Source organism: Piliocolobus tephrosceles, chromosome 15 (genome assembly GCF_002776525.5).
Source record: "Piliocolobus tephrosceles isolate RC106 chromosome 15, ASM277652v3, whole genome shotgun sequence".
In the NCBI taxonomy this organism is placed as follows: Eukaryota; Metazoa; Chordata; class Mammalia; order Primates; family Cercopithecidae; genus Piliocolobus; species Piliocolobus tephrosceles.
The window spans coordinates 76,259,909-76,274,080 of record NC_045448.1 but is presented as its reverse complement, the minus strand read 5'-3'; the positions used below and the strand labels follow the sequence as shown (position 1 = coordinate 76,274,080).

The 14,172-nt window shown below is 40.6% G+C and overlaps 1 long non-coding RNA gene and 2 other non-coding genes across 3 annotated transcripts in view; 1 reads left to right on the top strand and 2 right to left on the bottom strand.

Moving 5' to 3' along the window:
- Window positions 1–5,106, top strand: part of LOC111523399 — a 33,960-nt gene extending 28,854 nt beyond the window's left edge. The window contains exon 3 of the long non-coding RNA XR_002725514.2: window positions 4,999–5,106. This is a non-coding gene — a long non-coding RNA (uncharacterized LOC111523399). The remainder of the gene's footprint in view (window positions 1–4,998) is intronic.
- On the bottom strand, window positions 1,320–1,425 carry LOC111523458. Its single transcript, XR_002725527.1, has one exon. It is a non-coding gene; the product is annotated as a small nucleolar RNA U13 (small nucleolar RNA).
- Window positions 5,107–8,447: 3,341 nt separating the features above from the next.
- On the bottom strand, window positions 8,448–8,663 carry LOC111523460. Its single transcript, XR_002725529.2, has one exon. It is a non-coding gene; the product is annotated as a small nucleolar RNA U3 (small nucleolar RNA).
- Between the last annotated feature and the right edge of the window lie 5,509 nt (window positions 8,664–14,172).

Below are 14,172 nucleotides of genomic sequence, written 5' to 3'. Positions count from 1 at the left end.
AAACATTGACTACAGATGTTACAGAGTAACTTGCTGAGATAGAAGTTCATTGGTTTTAGCATTCTCCAAGCTGACCCCTAGGCAGGTCTCCTTCGAGTTTCTAAAAATGTGAGTTGGTGGGTTCCTCCTTCCTACCCACCCTCTAACCCAAGTCCAGAGCTTATGAATTTTAGGACCCTGAGAAGATAATGCTTCTCCCTAAGAAGAAAAGATAGAGGTCAATGTTTAGAGAAGGCAAGGTTGAAGCCCCTGGACCTAGGAAAATTAGCAGCTTTAGCTGCCACTGAAGAATGAAGGATGGGGGATGAGGAATGCACAGTGTGTGGACAGAGACCTGTGCCCACTACCAGGCATATGTGAGGCTACATGGGGAGCTCACTGCAGATGCCAACTATGGAAAGAGATGGCTGCAGGGCCCACCCTCAATCTAAGCAGGAGAATTATTTTTACTAGAAAATTGAATTTGCTGAGAGCCAAGGAATACAAGCTTGAGAAATAGAGTATTTTTAAAATCTGAAATGAACTATTAAATATAATGACTTAGAATCCCATTTTTTGTCTTTGTTTAGAGAAACATATCAGTGGTTTTTAATCAGGGCTACCAAGAGAATCTTGGAAGGAAATAACAATTTGTTAGAAAAGAATATTTTCTAATTTTGTAATCATAGAGACTGATTTGCTATTATAAAAGTAACACATAATTGAAGGAGCTGGGATTTGATTTTACCCTACTTAAAAGTAAATAAGTTAGCATCTTGTTTCATGAACATTGGTAGAAGACATAGACTCTTGGGTCGGAGACAATCACTTTATTATTCATGACATAACATGAGCATCAGCATGTTTGCAAAGGTTCCCCTTGTCCCCAAGTCCCAGATGGGTGACACCACAGGCCCAGATGAATGGTGCACACATAGTAGGTTTACTTCACAGAAAAGGAGCACTGAGCTTAAGGAATACGCTGCTTTTATAGGAAGCAATAAATACACCTGTTCTTTGTTTCAAGTGACACAACCTCATCCTTCATGGTTGGCCACAGCAAAGCCACACCTGAGAAATGTCCTGAGTAAAGAGGGCGGAGGACCTTGCATTCTTGGTATACCCAGCAATACGTGTGGGAGCTCAAAAAACAAACAAATAATATTTACTATAGGAAATGTGCATTATAATAACAATAACAAAACCCACTTACTACTTATATTATCCAGAAACTACAAATGGTTAATTTAGTCCTACAAACTAGTTCCAGAGTTGAGAGAAGCTTATGGGCAGCTGCTGGAGTTACACTTGAAGTTCAGGTGATAATATTATTTTTTTCATGTCAAATGAGTAAGGTGTCAATGTTGTAATAAGGTAAGAGGGAGACATATCTCACACAGGAGTGGGAAAACCCAGTCATCATCATGCTTATGATCATAAAAGGATCTAGGTGATAATATTTATGAAGCAAATATTCCTGTTAGGACAGCTGAAGTTCATCAAATACCTTTGAGCTCACTACTTGGGGTTGGGATTAGTCTTTCAGGTTGAAGTCACTAAGGAACCCATGGTCCATTTCCTTAAATTTCAAGGACTGTCCTGATGTCTCAGAGATAGCACTGTCTGTGAATACGGTGAGGGCTTCCTTGCATAGGCAGTCTAAGATTGTCTGCTTCTAAGCTCTTGCCTCTTCCCAAGCATGTAGTGAAATCTGAGCCAGTCACAACAAAACGGGTTAGAATAAGGCTTGATCACCACAGCAGGCAGGCTATCCACCTTCTTCTTCTTCTTCTTCTTTTTTTTTTTGACGGAGTCTTTTTGTGTCCCCCAGGCTGGAGTGCAGTGGAATAATCACAACTCACTACAACCTCTGCCTCCCAGGCTCAAGGGATTCTGCCATCTCAGCCTGCTGAGTAGCTGGGACTATAGGCACCTGCCACCATGCCCGACTAATTTTTGTATTTTGATAGAGATAGGATTTTGCCATGTTGGAAAGGCTGGTCTCAAACTCCTGCCCTCAAATGATCCACCTGCCTCGGCCTCCCAAAGTGCTGAGATTACAGGTGTGAGCCACTGCGCCTGGCCTCTACCTTCAATTCTGAGCTCAGAAAACTCCCTGTTCCTCAAGCTTTGAGGCCTATTTACTTTGCTTCATCATGTATTCATTATTAACCCTTCCTTCATCCTGTTTAGTAAATATATATTGAGTTACTACTAGACTGGGAGCTCCGTGAAGCAATGAGGGCACATTCTTCCTGCCCTCGGGACACCAAAGCCAGGGAAATCTCATGCAAGCATTTTTTTGGATGAACTCTGGAATGTTGTATGGAAACAAACCAAGTGTTTGCTATGCTGTTAGTCGACTAAAATATGTAATTTGTGTGTGTGTGTGTTTTAAAAAAATAGCCAAACAAAACCCTATATTACCATTCAAAATTAAATTTGCAGGAAAAATAATTGCTTGATCTGTGTAGAATGCTTGAACATGCTTATATCCCTTGAAATTATTAGCAAAGATGCACTCGTGATTTTAAAAATGTAACAAAACATGAATTAAATTATACAAGAAAACATCAACAGATCTCTTGATAGTCTTTTTAAAAAGGATGAAAAGGTCCAGATTGAACAACTAACTAAAACTTAGATCTTAGAAGTTAATGACTTAGGTTGTATTCTCTTCCTTTCACTTGCCCACAGGAAAAAGAGAACAGTACTTAGGTGACAGCCCAGGCTAGCCATGTGCGTGCTCTCAGCATTAGCGCTGAGGTATGAGTATTAACGCTGTTGGTACGAGTGAGCTGCAGGTCCAGAAATACCTCTCCAGTAACACACTTTGGAAATAATCCCTCACAGGGTAGCCATGTCACTTATATTAGTTGTAAAACACGCCACTCACTTTTTGCTGGTGATAAAGTGATTACTTCATTGACGTTTTGGAAAACTGCAGCGACATACTGTCTTAGCAAATGCTTTGAAACAACAAGTTGTTTTTATTTTTAGAGAAGAGTGTTTTGAACACTATTGATTAGTATTTATTTAAGAAAGTTTTATGGGCATGGTGGCTCATGCCTGTAATGCCAGCACTTTGGGAGGTCCAGGCAAGAGGATTGCTTGAACCCAGGAGTTGGAGACCAGCCTGGGCAACATAGAAAGACTTCCATCTCTACAAATCATTTTTAAAAAATTAGCTGTGTGTGGTGGCGTGTGCCTGTGATCCCAACTACTCAGGAGGCTGAGGCAGGAGCATTGCCTGAGGCTGGGAGTTTGAGGCTGCAGTGAGCCATGATTGTGCCACTGCACTCAAGCCTGGGTGACAGAGAGACCTGTCTCAAAACAAACAAACAAAAATAGCCGATTACTAGCCACTAGGTTTTAGCCAATAGCACTAACATTCCTTAGGCCAGCTTATCAGAAAAGATATGAAATGCTGGTGATTGTAGGAACAAAATTTTGTAGTGAATAAGCCTTTGATGTGGCAGAAATCTAAACAATATTCGATTGAGGCTACGCCCTACCCTTGCCTCTACTGACGAGACAAAAGCTGAGGGCGCCAGTCTGATGGGTCTTTGTACCCAGCCAACCAAGGGAGTGCATTCAGATCAAGGGCATGCTCCAGAGAACTCTCTGTGTTAGCTATTATTAATGGTTCCCAATTTATAGGAAGAACATTAGTTTAATAACTTGTCCGAGGTCACTTTGCTCAGCTAAATGAGTGATGAGTGTTTGATTCAAACCAGGCCTATCAAATCCCTAAATCTGTGCTTTTCAGGGCCAGGCAGAGGAAAAGTTTGCTAAGGCAGAAATCAGAGGGTGGAACAACAATCCTTACCTCTTTCCTCCCCAGCCAGAGCAGCTCTGGCTGAGATCACATTTGAAGAAATCCTTTTGCTGTTAAGAAGAAAATAAGGGAAAAAAAAAAAAAAAAAAAAAAGGAAAGGAAAGGAAAGAAAAATTCCAGCCTTGCACTAGTCTGAGATATTTTGAGGCTGAATTAAATAAAACCAGATGTTAATTTATTATCAAAATTCTCAGCCTACAACAGTAGTTCTCAAATCTTGTGTACTTAAGAATCTGCTTGAGTGCTTGTTTAACGTGGAGAGTCTTAAGCTCCACCCTCAGAGACTGGATTGAATAGGTCTGGTTTGGGGTAAAGCACAGGAATTTGCAATTTTCACAGGTGTCCCAGGAGCATTGGATGCAGGTGGTTACAGAACTGCATTTTGAAAAACTGAACAAAGATATTTTGAAAATAAAAAGAAAATTGTAGGCAGAGAGTGCCAGAAGTGGTTTGATCTCACCCATTTGGCATAAGTGCTACTCCCTTTGGAAAGCCCTCTGTGAATGACTCAGTAAGGCCTATCTTAAATCGTGAATCTGTTGCCTGGTTTGACATTGGAGAGAGAGTAGTTACTATCATGGAAAGGAGAAAGTGAGTCTTAGGACTCAGTCTTTAGCCTGTAAGGGAGACTACCAAACAGGGAAAAAGAAGGAAAAGCTCAGGAGTGCTCCAAAGCCAACAGAAGAATATGTGAGCAGAAACAAAAGAAATGAACAAAGCAATTTTCCTCCTGAATGATATTGAGTAGAATTTCTTAGGAAGGCAGAGGCAGGGACCACACTGCTACCCATTAAATTATGGCCTGACAGCCAGTCACAGGCCAGTCCCTTTCAGCCGAGAGCAATGTTCTGAGAACCCTTCCCACTTGGACTCAACATCACATCCCTGGCAAGGCTTCAGGACAAGAATATGAGCTCCAGGAAGCATCAGTGATGGGGTTGGTGGCAGCCCAGATTTTTGTTGCAGGAGGAGCTAGATGCAGTAGTCTGTAGGTAGGGAGAGGGTGAAGTTGAATTTGCTGAGGATTTCATATAACACTGAAAATATCATAATCCATATCAAGTTCATGTCCTTGATGACATTAAGTGAGATCCCATAGTTGTGGCCACCCATGCACAGGTGATAGAACTTGATAATAAGTTGGTTTCACTGTCTTTCCTACTCCCTGCTATTTTCCCCAGGAGAGACATGGGTTATGAAGGCTCCAGCGTTACTGAATTTGTACTCGGCTTGCCGAGGTTTGGTTCAGCTCCACATCAGGGAGGGCCCACGTGGAGACTCAAGATCAGCCTGGACTCTCCGCATGCTGGATTCTCAAGGTCCCAGGTAAGCTGCCCTGGGGTACCATGGCTGGCTTAGGAACCAGGGGTCTGTGTATGTTGCTGGAGCATTTCCCTCAGATGCTACTAATCCATGTGAATGTGTAGTCCATGAGTGGTTTCTAAGCCTGCCTGTTCCCTGTCTCGTGTGTGAATTTTTTCCATACCTGTTTCTTACATGTGCAGAGACTCTTGGTTTGCTGGGCATCCCCATACAATCTCCCCACAGTGACCTCAAATTCACAGTGTTCTAAACTAAATTAACATTTCCTACCTAAGCAGACCTGCTGCTCTGTATTTCTATCTTGGATGAAACAGCCACCCAGCTGCGCATATCATATCCTCGGGAATCTTCATTGACTCCTCCCTCTTGCTTACCCTCATCATCCGACTGAGACCAAGTCCTGTGGAGACTACCCCATAAATAATTCTTCAACCCATTCTCTCCCCTGGAGCCTTTGCCACTGCTCTGGTTCAGTCTTCATTTTCCCAGTAGATTTGCAAATGCTTCCTTACCAATCTCTCTTCTGGGGTTTCTCAAATAATGTGTTATTGGCATTTTCAGAAGGACAATTGTACATTTGTGCAAAACGTTTCTGACATTATATATACATATCTATCTATCTATCTATATACATATATATATTTTTTTTTCGGACAGCCTCCCTCTGTGGAGGCTGGAGTGCAGTGTGCAATAGCGCAATCTGTCACCCAGCCTGGAGTGCAGTGGCACCATCTCAGCTCACTACAACCTCTGCCCACCGGGTTCAAGCAATTCTTGTGCCCTAGCCTCCCAAGTAGCTGGGACTACAGGCGTGTGCCATCACGCCCAGCTGATTTTTGTATTTTTAGTAGTGATGGGGTTTCACCATGTTGGTCAGGCTGGTTTTGAACTCCTGACCTCAAGCAATCCACCCACCACGGCCTCCGAAAGTGCTGGGGTTAGAGGCATGAGCCACTGTGTCCCGCCCCCATATGATTTTTTTGCATCTGTAGCCTGAATGCTGGAAATATTGATAGTACCTTTTAATTGTAAGAACCAACCTCTCCTTCCGCAAGTGGTGCTAGAAAGGAGTGAAGCTCTGGTCAGGGACTCAGGGATGTGAAAGGACAAATTAGAGCCACAGGAGCCATTGGGGTGATCTGAGCAAAATCTGAAGGCAGGAGCCTGTGCTTTGGGTGGGGCTTCTATACCCTCCTAGGGTAGGAATGCAGCTCCCCCAGGGAGCTTTGATGCAGCACACATTGTATCTTTACCCCATGCCATGTCCTCCTTCAATTGTGTCTTCTATCACTTTATTTTCTACTCATTCTACACCGTACCTCTAGGAGACTGATTTCACTTTTTACATCCTCCAAATATCATGTAAATGCCAATTTCTCCCAAACTTGCATATGTACTTCAAGGTATCTCTTCTCAGGGCTAGGCACAGTGGCTCATGCCTGTAATTCTAGCACTTTGGGAGACCAAGGCAGGAGGATCGTTTGAGGCCAGGAGTTTGAGACCAGCCTGGGAAATATAGCGAGACCCTGCCTCTACAAAAATAAAAGAAAAAAAAAATAGCCAGTTGTAGTGGTGCATGCCTTTAGTCCTTGCTTATCAGGAGCCTGATGTGGGAGAATCACTTGAGCCCAAGAGTTTGAGGCTGCAGTGAGCTATGATCGTGCCACTGCACTCCAGCCTGGGTAATGGAGTGAGAACACGTTTCTAAAAAAATAAAAATTTAAGCTGGGCATGGTGGCTCACACCTGTAATCCCAGCACTTTGGGAGGCTGAGGCGGGTGGATCACTTGAGGTCAGGAGTTCAAGACCAGCCTGGCCAACATGGTGAAACCCCATTTCTACTAAAAATACAAAAAATTAGCCAGGTATGGTGGCACATGCCTGTAATCCCAGCTACTCGGGAGGCTGAGACATGAGAATCATTTGAACCTGGGAAGTGGAGGTTGCAGTGAGCCAAGATCACACTACCCGCACCCCAGCCTTGGTGATAGAGCGAGACTCTGTCTCGAAATTTTTTTTTAAATAAAAATAAAGATTTAAAAAGTAAAAAATTAGATATTTCTTCTCAGCTCAAGACCTTTGAATATATTAAAAATTTAGTCTGTGAAAAAAGTGCCTATTCAAATCAGTTCAGAAAGGTAAACTATTCAACAAATAGTGTTTATACACTCAGGAAAAGGTTAAGGTAGATCCTTGGACCATTTATAGAAACACATACTTGATTGTTGAATAAATATAAGCGTAAAGTCATAGAAAAAAATAAAAGGTATGTAAAGTCTTCCTAAAACATAAATTTAAAGAAACATGAAAGAAGAGATTGATAAACCTCGTTATATCAATATTGATAACTTCTGAATATCACATCATAAACAAAATTAAAGACTAGGCTGGTCCAACCAAGAATTAATATCCAGAATATACAAAGACCTGTATGCACAAAAGAAAAACATGTATAATTCAGTATTGAACTGTATACATATATTAATATTTGCAGAAGAAAATAATATGAATGACCATGAAATATAATAATTTCAATCTAGTTAGTAATAAGGGAAATTAAATTAGAGCAGTAATAAGAAATTATTTCTTCTGTCCAGGTTGAAAGAGAGAAAGAGTGAGACTGAGAGAAAGAGGCAGAGAGAAAGAACAGAAGTGGGGACCAGATATTTACTCCACACACAGTTGACAGGGGGTATAAAATCTCAATGGTGAATTGAAAGAAATTTTGGTAGTAGCTTAGAATTTAAAATATAGATGCTCTTTGACCCAGCAATTCCACATCTTATTTACTTTCAAGGAAAACTCATGGATATGCAGAAAACATACAATGATGTTCATTGCAAACACTGCTTGTTCTAGCAAAGAATTGAAAGAACTGAGAGAAAACCAATGGTTAAATATAGTATGGCACATCACTGGCTAAATAAATATACTATAACTTATTCATATCTTAAGATACTATATAGAAGATAAAAACTAATTAGATACATATGTACTGATGTGGATGTTTAGTGAGAAGACATGTTTAAAATTAAAATGGTATCATATATTGTTATATAAAAATAAGCAAAGAACTAACTGCTTTACCTGACAAAGGACGTTTTTGGTAAAGGGTGAGCAAACCAAGAAAGAGATACACCTTCAATTTATCTTTTTGAGAGTTTTGTTGCCAAATACATCCTTAGTATTGCCATAAGAAAACTGAAATAAAGAAGATACTAGATGTTACCCCTTTCCTTTATGGAAAAGTGAAGGGAACAATCCCTGAGAGTGAAGAACAAAATACAAGCAATTACATCAGAAAGGAACCCTGCAGCTTGTGTTCTCTCTCTCTCTTATCCTTGCCCAAGGAGCAGAGCGGTCATCGACAGCAAGCAGTGGCTACCACCAGGTGGCACCACCTACCTGCCAGCTTCTTGCTCAGGAGCGCTACTGCAGCTTTTCATTGAGATTTCTCCCTTCTCTGTTCAGAAACATTTCTCTAGTAACCTACTGTAGAATTGATCCCCGAAAGTATAAAGATCTGCCCTCTGCCTTACTTGGCACTAGGAATTTTATTCCTATTTTGTTGATGGAGAGATTTCTCTCACCTCCATCCCTACAACCAATATATATATTTTAAAAATGCATAATTACATACATAATAAATATAGTATGTATATATAATATATAATTACATAAATTATATAACATATATACATCTAAACATATACATATATACACATATGTGTATATGTATATATTATATCGTATCTATGTTATATATGTTATATACATATATTATATACATGTATATATGCATATATAATTACATTCCACAAATTTAGCATATATAATATGTAATATATTTAATTATATTTTATAAGTGTATATATGCATGTAATTATGTTATATATGTATATATAATTTATATTTTATATACAAATTATATGTACATATATTTTATATATATATAATTCCATTCTACAAATTTAACAAATGCCTTGGGCTCTTAAGTATTATTTCTTGGCTGGGCATGGTGGCTTGCACCTGCAATCCCAGCCCTTTGGGAGGCTGAGATGGGAGAATTGCTTGAGGCCAGGTGTTTGAGGCCAGTCTGGGCAACATAGCAAGAACCTGCCTCTACAAATGTTTCTTTGATTTAAAAAAAAATTTTTTTTGAGTTTAAGTCACAAAGTTCCTAATTAGCATAGCACCCTCCAACTGACAATCAGAAGCCATCACTATCCACCTGACAGCACTCCCCTAATGCTTTTACATTACTCCCTTCTCTGTAGCTCTCAGCACACAGGACCCTGGTCCCCAGTTGGTGTAGGGCTCTTCTCTGTGGTAAGGAGATACTAGAAAGATGATGTTTTCTCCTCAGAAACAAACCATGTATGCCTTGCTCAAGTGTAGATTTGAGGTTATTTCTAATTCTCCTTTGTGTCAGGAGTTCAGTGCCACAGAAAATTTTTAATGCTCAAAATGGCAAATATTACATCCTATCATGTTCCCTTGGATATCCAAGTGTACATGATGAGAGTTGGCAGTTGATATGAGAGTCTGTCTGGGGTACAACAGAGTGATCTGGAGATACAAGTAAACACAACTATTAGAATAGTTTGAGATACTAATTGATGTTTCCTTCCCTTGCTTATTTCATTTAAAAAAATTCTGAACTTTCCCCCTTACCACCTCCATTCAAGAAGATGGACCTGTTTAAATCAATTGCCTTAGGGGAGGAGCACAACAGCAAAAGACAATCTGCTGACCTCTGGCTAAAGCCCACACTCAGATGCCTCTGAGGCTGAACATCATAGCAGAGGGAATGCCTTTGAGTCGAAAATCAGAGTTCCCGTCAGTGGTGTGGGGCTGGGAGGAAGTTTGGTGTTGGAGTCTGAAAGGTTAGGATGATCACAGAAAGGAATGGCCTAGCCTTCTAGTGATTTCCAAGCACCAGAGGCACAGAGCAGTGGGTAGGTCCTGAGGAGACAGGCCATGCATGGTACCACCTGGGCAGAGTTCTTAGGAGAGTGGGGAAGAGCAAAGGATGATAGGACTCCAGAGGGTCTTAGGGGGCCTGAGGCCAGTGAGCAGGTAGCAAGGGGAAATAGATGTTTTTTGTTTTGTTTTGTTTGATATAGGGTCTTTTTCAGTTGCCCAGTGGCACAATCTTAGCTGGGACTACAGTTGCACGCCACCACACCTGGCTAATGTTTCAATTTTGTGTGGAGATGGGAGTCTCACCATGTTACCCAAGCCAGTCTTGAGCTCCTGGGGTGAAGTGAAAAGCCCACCTCCACTTCCCAAAGTGCTGGAATTGCAGGCATGAGCTGTGCCGCCCAGCAAGATAAAGCTGATTCTCAAGAAAGGCACAGAGGAAGTAGAGAGCTGCTGCCTCACTGGAAAGGACTAAGGTGGCCTCCGTATGGCTGGGGTCAGGGTAAACCTGAAGATATTGGGATTCAATTTCTACTCTTCCCATGGAAAAGAGGCAAGGGTGGGGCTCCACATAGAAATTAAGATAAATCTAAATGAAGATATATTCCTTTTACATAAATCTGAGGACTGAGAGTCCTCCTTAAAACAGAGACAGGTCTTGTTTCCTTATCAGTGCTGCACAATAATGATAATTTATAGGGAACTTCCCAGAACATTTATGCTTTTTCTATCATGAGGTTGCCAGATGGCTCCCTGGTTTCCTGAATGAAGTCTGGAAAAAGTTACAGATGTGGAAAGAGACAAAACAGTCTAAAACTACAAGCAACAGGAGGCACTGGGCATTGGAGGTTGGCTGCAAGTAAAGAATAAACATAGAACACTTCAGTTAAATGATCATATATTCACTCATCCTTTATGCTTTGGCATCTTTTAGGAAATCTTCCAGTGCTTTCACCCAAGCCTTCTTATCTTTTTAGCAACACATTTCGCTTAGCTGGTATCGTATTCCTATCTTTGGCTTCAACTAACACCTCTTCTTGGTGGCTTCTTGATCTACTTCTTCCCAAACACCTAAACTAAGCTTTGGGTACAGACCTCAAACTGCCTGCTGGCCTCATTCCAGGACACATCCTTTGGGCAATAAAATTTAGCATGTCCAAATCATAACTCATTTGGTTTCATTTTTCTGGCCAAATAATAAGACAAAAACCACAAAGGCATTGGAAAAAAATAAAACATTTATTAAAGTGCCTGGCAAGGAGTACACGTCAGTGAATACATCCACTGAGAACTTTGCAGAGGGGAAAAGTTAGGAGGGTTTGAGTGCTAGGAAAGAGAGAGCTCAGGCTAGGATGCTAATTAAGGATTGAATGAGTCCATGTGTCTTTCCCATTGTTCACTGGTCAGCAAAGATCTTCCAGTAGTTCTGTTAGGTCTGTCTTCTTAGGGTCACTCAATTTCATGGTTCTTTCTCAATCAGTTAGGATGAAATACCTCATTTTATGTTGTCATCTCCTGGGGCAAGTATAAGTGGAAAATTTCCCTTTGACAATTTTACCTCCTTTTTGCCATTAAAGTCATTGTTTGTTTTGCATCTAAACACTGCTTTTTTTCTATCTGTAGAATAGATCCTCAAAATGAGATTTCTAGTCCAATAGGTATGTGGATTTGTGATTTCATTAGAAATTGTCCAAATAACAGCTGAGGGCGGTGGCTCCCACCTGTAATCCCAGCACTTTGGGAGGCCAAGGCAGGTGGATCATCTGAGGTCAGGAGTTTGAGATCAGCCTTGCCAACATGGTGAAACCCTGTCTCTACTAAAAATAATAATTAAAAAATTAGCTGAGCATAGTGGCGTGCACCAGTAATCCCAGCTACTCAGGAGGCTGAGGTAGGAGAATCACTTAAACCCGGGAGGCAGAGGTTGCAGTAGCCAAAATCACACCACTGCACTCCAGCCTGGGCAGCAGAGTGACACTTCGTCTCAAACAAACAAACAACAAAAATTGTCCAAGTATCTTTCAAAAGTGTAGAGATTCACTCACCACCAACAAACGTAGGCGTTTTTATTTCCTTCCTCTTTGTCAGTTCCACATGTTAGCTCTTTTAAATTTTTGTTACAAATATGCAACTAGAAGAAATAATACCCAGTGTTCAATAGAGCAATAGTTAATATAAATAGTTAATATTAATATAATACATATAATATAATATATAGACATATATAGTTAATATTAATCTATCATACATTTCAAAATAGCTAAAAGAGAACAATTTGAATGTTCCTAGCATGAAAAAAAGATAAACATTGAAGATGATAGATATCCCAGTTACCCTGCTGATTATATGAACATATCAAATTATCACAAGCACCCTGAAAACATGTTTCAATTTAAATCAATAAAAATAGAAATCTTTTTTATTAAAATTATTTAAATATTTGCCAATCTTAGATGTGAAAACTATTTCATTTTTGTATTAATTTACATCTCCTTAGTAGTGAGATTGAATTTCCTGTTGTAGGTTTGTTAGTTATATACATTTATTCATTTTATCAATTACCTGTTCAAATCCTTTGCCCATTTTTCTATTAGTCTGTTTTAAAATAAATTTGTAGGCATTCTTTGTATATTAGGTATAGTAACCTGTGTATCACATGTATTAAAAGTATTTTGTCTGCCCTATCATTTGTGTTTTCTTTCTGGTAACTTTTATCATAAACATTAAAAAATACTAGTCTAACATACCAATCTAATCATTTATGACTTCTGAATTTTATGTCTTCTTAAGGAATCCTCATTCTCAAAATTTTACACCAATTCTTCCAATATGTAAATAAAATACCCTCATAATATATGATTTTCATTTTTTTTATAGTGTTCTTCTTCTTTGTCTTGGTAGGGCACCCAAAGAGATGAGTTGGTTTCTTCCTGCAGTCTGGTAGCCCCTCGGATTCTTGGAGATGCTTCAGTTGACTAGAGCTTCCTATCTGATTACAGCAGTCCATGTGGTGATGTCAGATGCCAAGGCAGAACCAGCCTTTGGTGAATGGAGATGTGAATGGGAAAGCAGAGAAGGGGGGCACGGATATGTGGATGTGGCTAGATACTGCATGGAATTCAGCCTCCCACAGTGGAAGTGAAGTGGAATAAAGTGGGTGCTGAGGACCTACTTCGGGAAGGCCTCCGGTACCCGCTGCATGTGGGGTCAGAGTGACTGATGCTTTGTGTCTCCGAATGATAAACCTCATGGAAGGTAGTGAAAGATCAGAGAGTTCTTCCTCCAGATCTGAGAGAATGACTCCTTTCTTTGCTAGTGCCCATAGTGTGGGTGTAGTGTGGGTGTTTAGACTTTTTCTGCCTTACAAGGGCATGTGATAGAAGAGGTTGCATTTCCTTGTTTCTCGTCCCTCCCAGATATCAGCAACACCTCTGGCCACTCTCCAGGGTGTTGGAGTTGCACCCTGCCCTCTGGCTGTGTCCACAGTGCTGAGATACTCTTTAGACACTTATGTCTAGATAAAGACCTTGATACATATTGGGCCATTAGGCAGCTTGTGGACTGCTTTTCGCTTCACCCTAGCTGGCCATGTGTGAGATAGAGCACTATTGACAAGCAGCTCTCATTTGGGGGATGCACGAGGGGAGGAACACACAGGCTGCTGTGGTTGGTCACCTACTCCCGGTATTTTTCCTAGATCTTTGCCTTTCCAACCTAGAAACTCCCACCATCACCTCAGTTATCTAGATTCAAACCTTCTGCTGAGCTGTGGAGTAATGTAATTCTGCCAAAGAATGTTTGGCTCTATCCTTTGTCTCATTCCTGAAATCCTACACATGAATCTAGCACAGAATGTTTCTGCAGCAGACCTCAGGAGAGCTGCCTTCATCACATAGCAGATGACTAGCCTTGCCTCCCTTACTCTGTCTCCTCTTGCTCAATTCAAGTCCCCACTTTGGAAACACTTCTCTTGCTATGCCTTGGAACCCTCTCCAGAACATGATGCTTTTCTATTTTTCCTTCAGCTCCATTTGCATGGCAAAGTTTGGGCAAAGGTTGCTCATGTAAGTACCTGCTTAGAATCAACTAACCATGCCTACTTCCTGAAT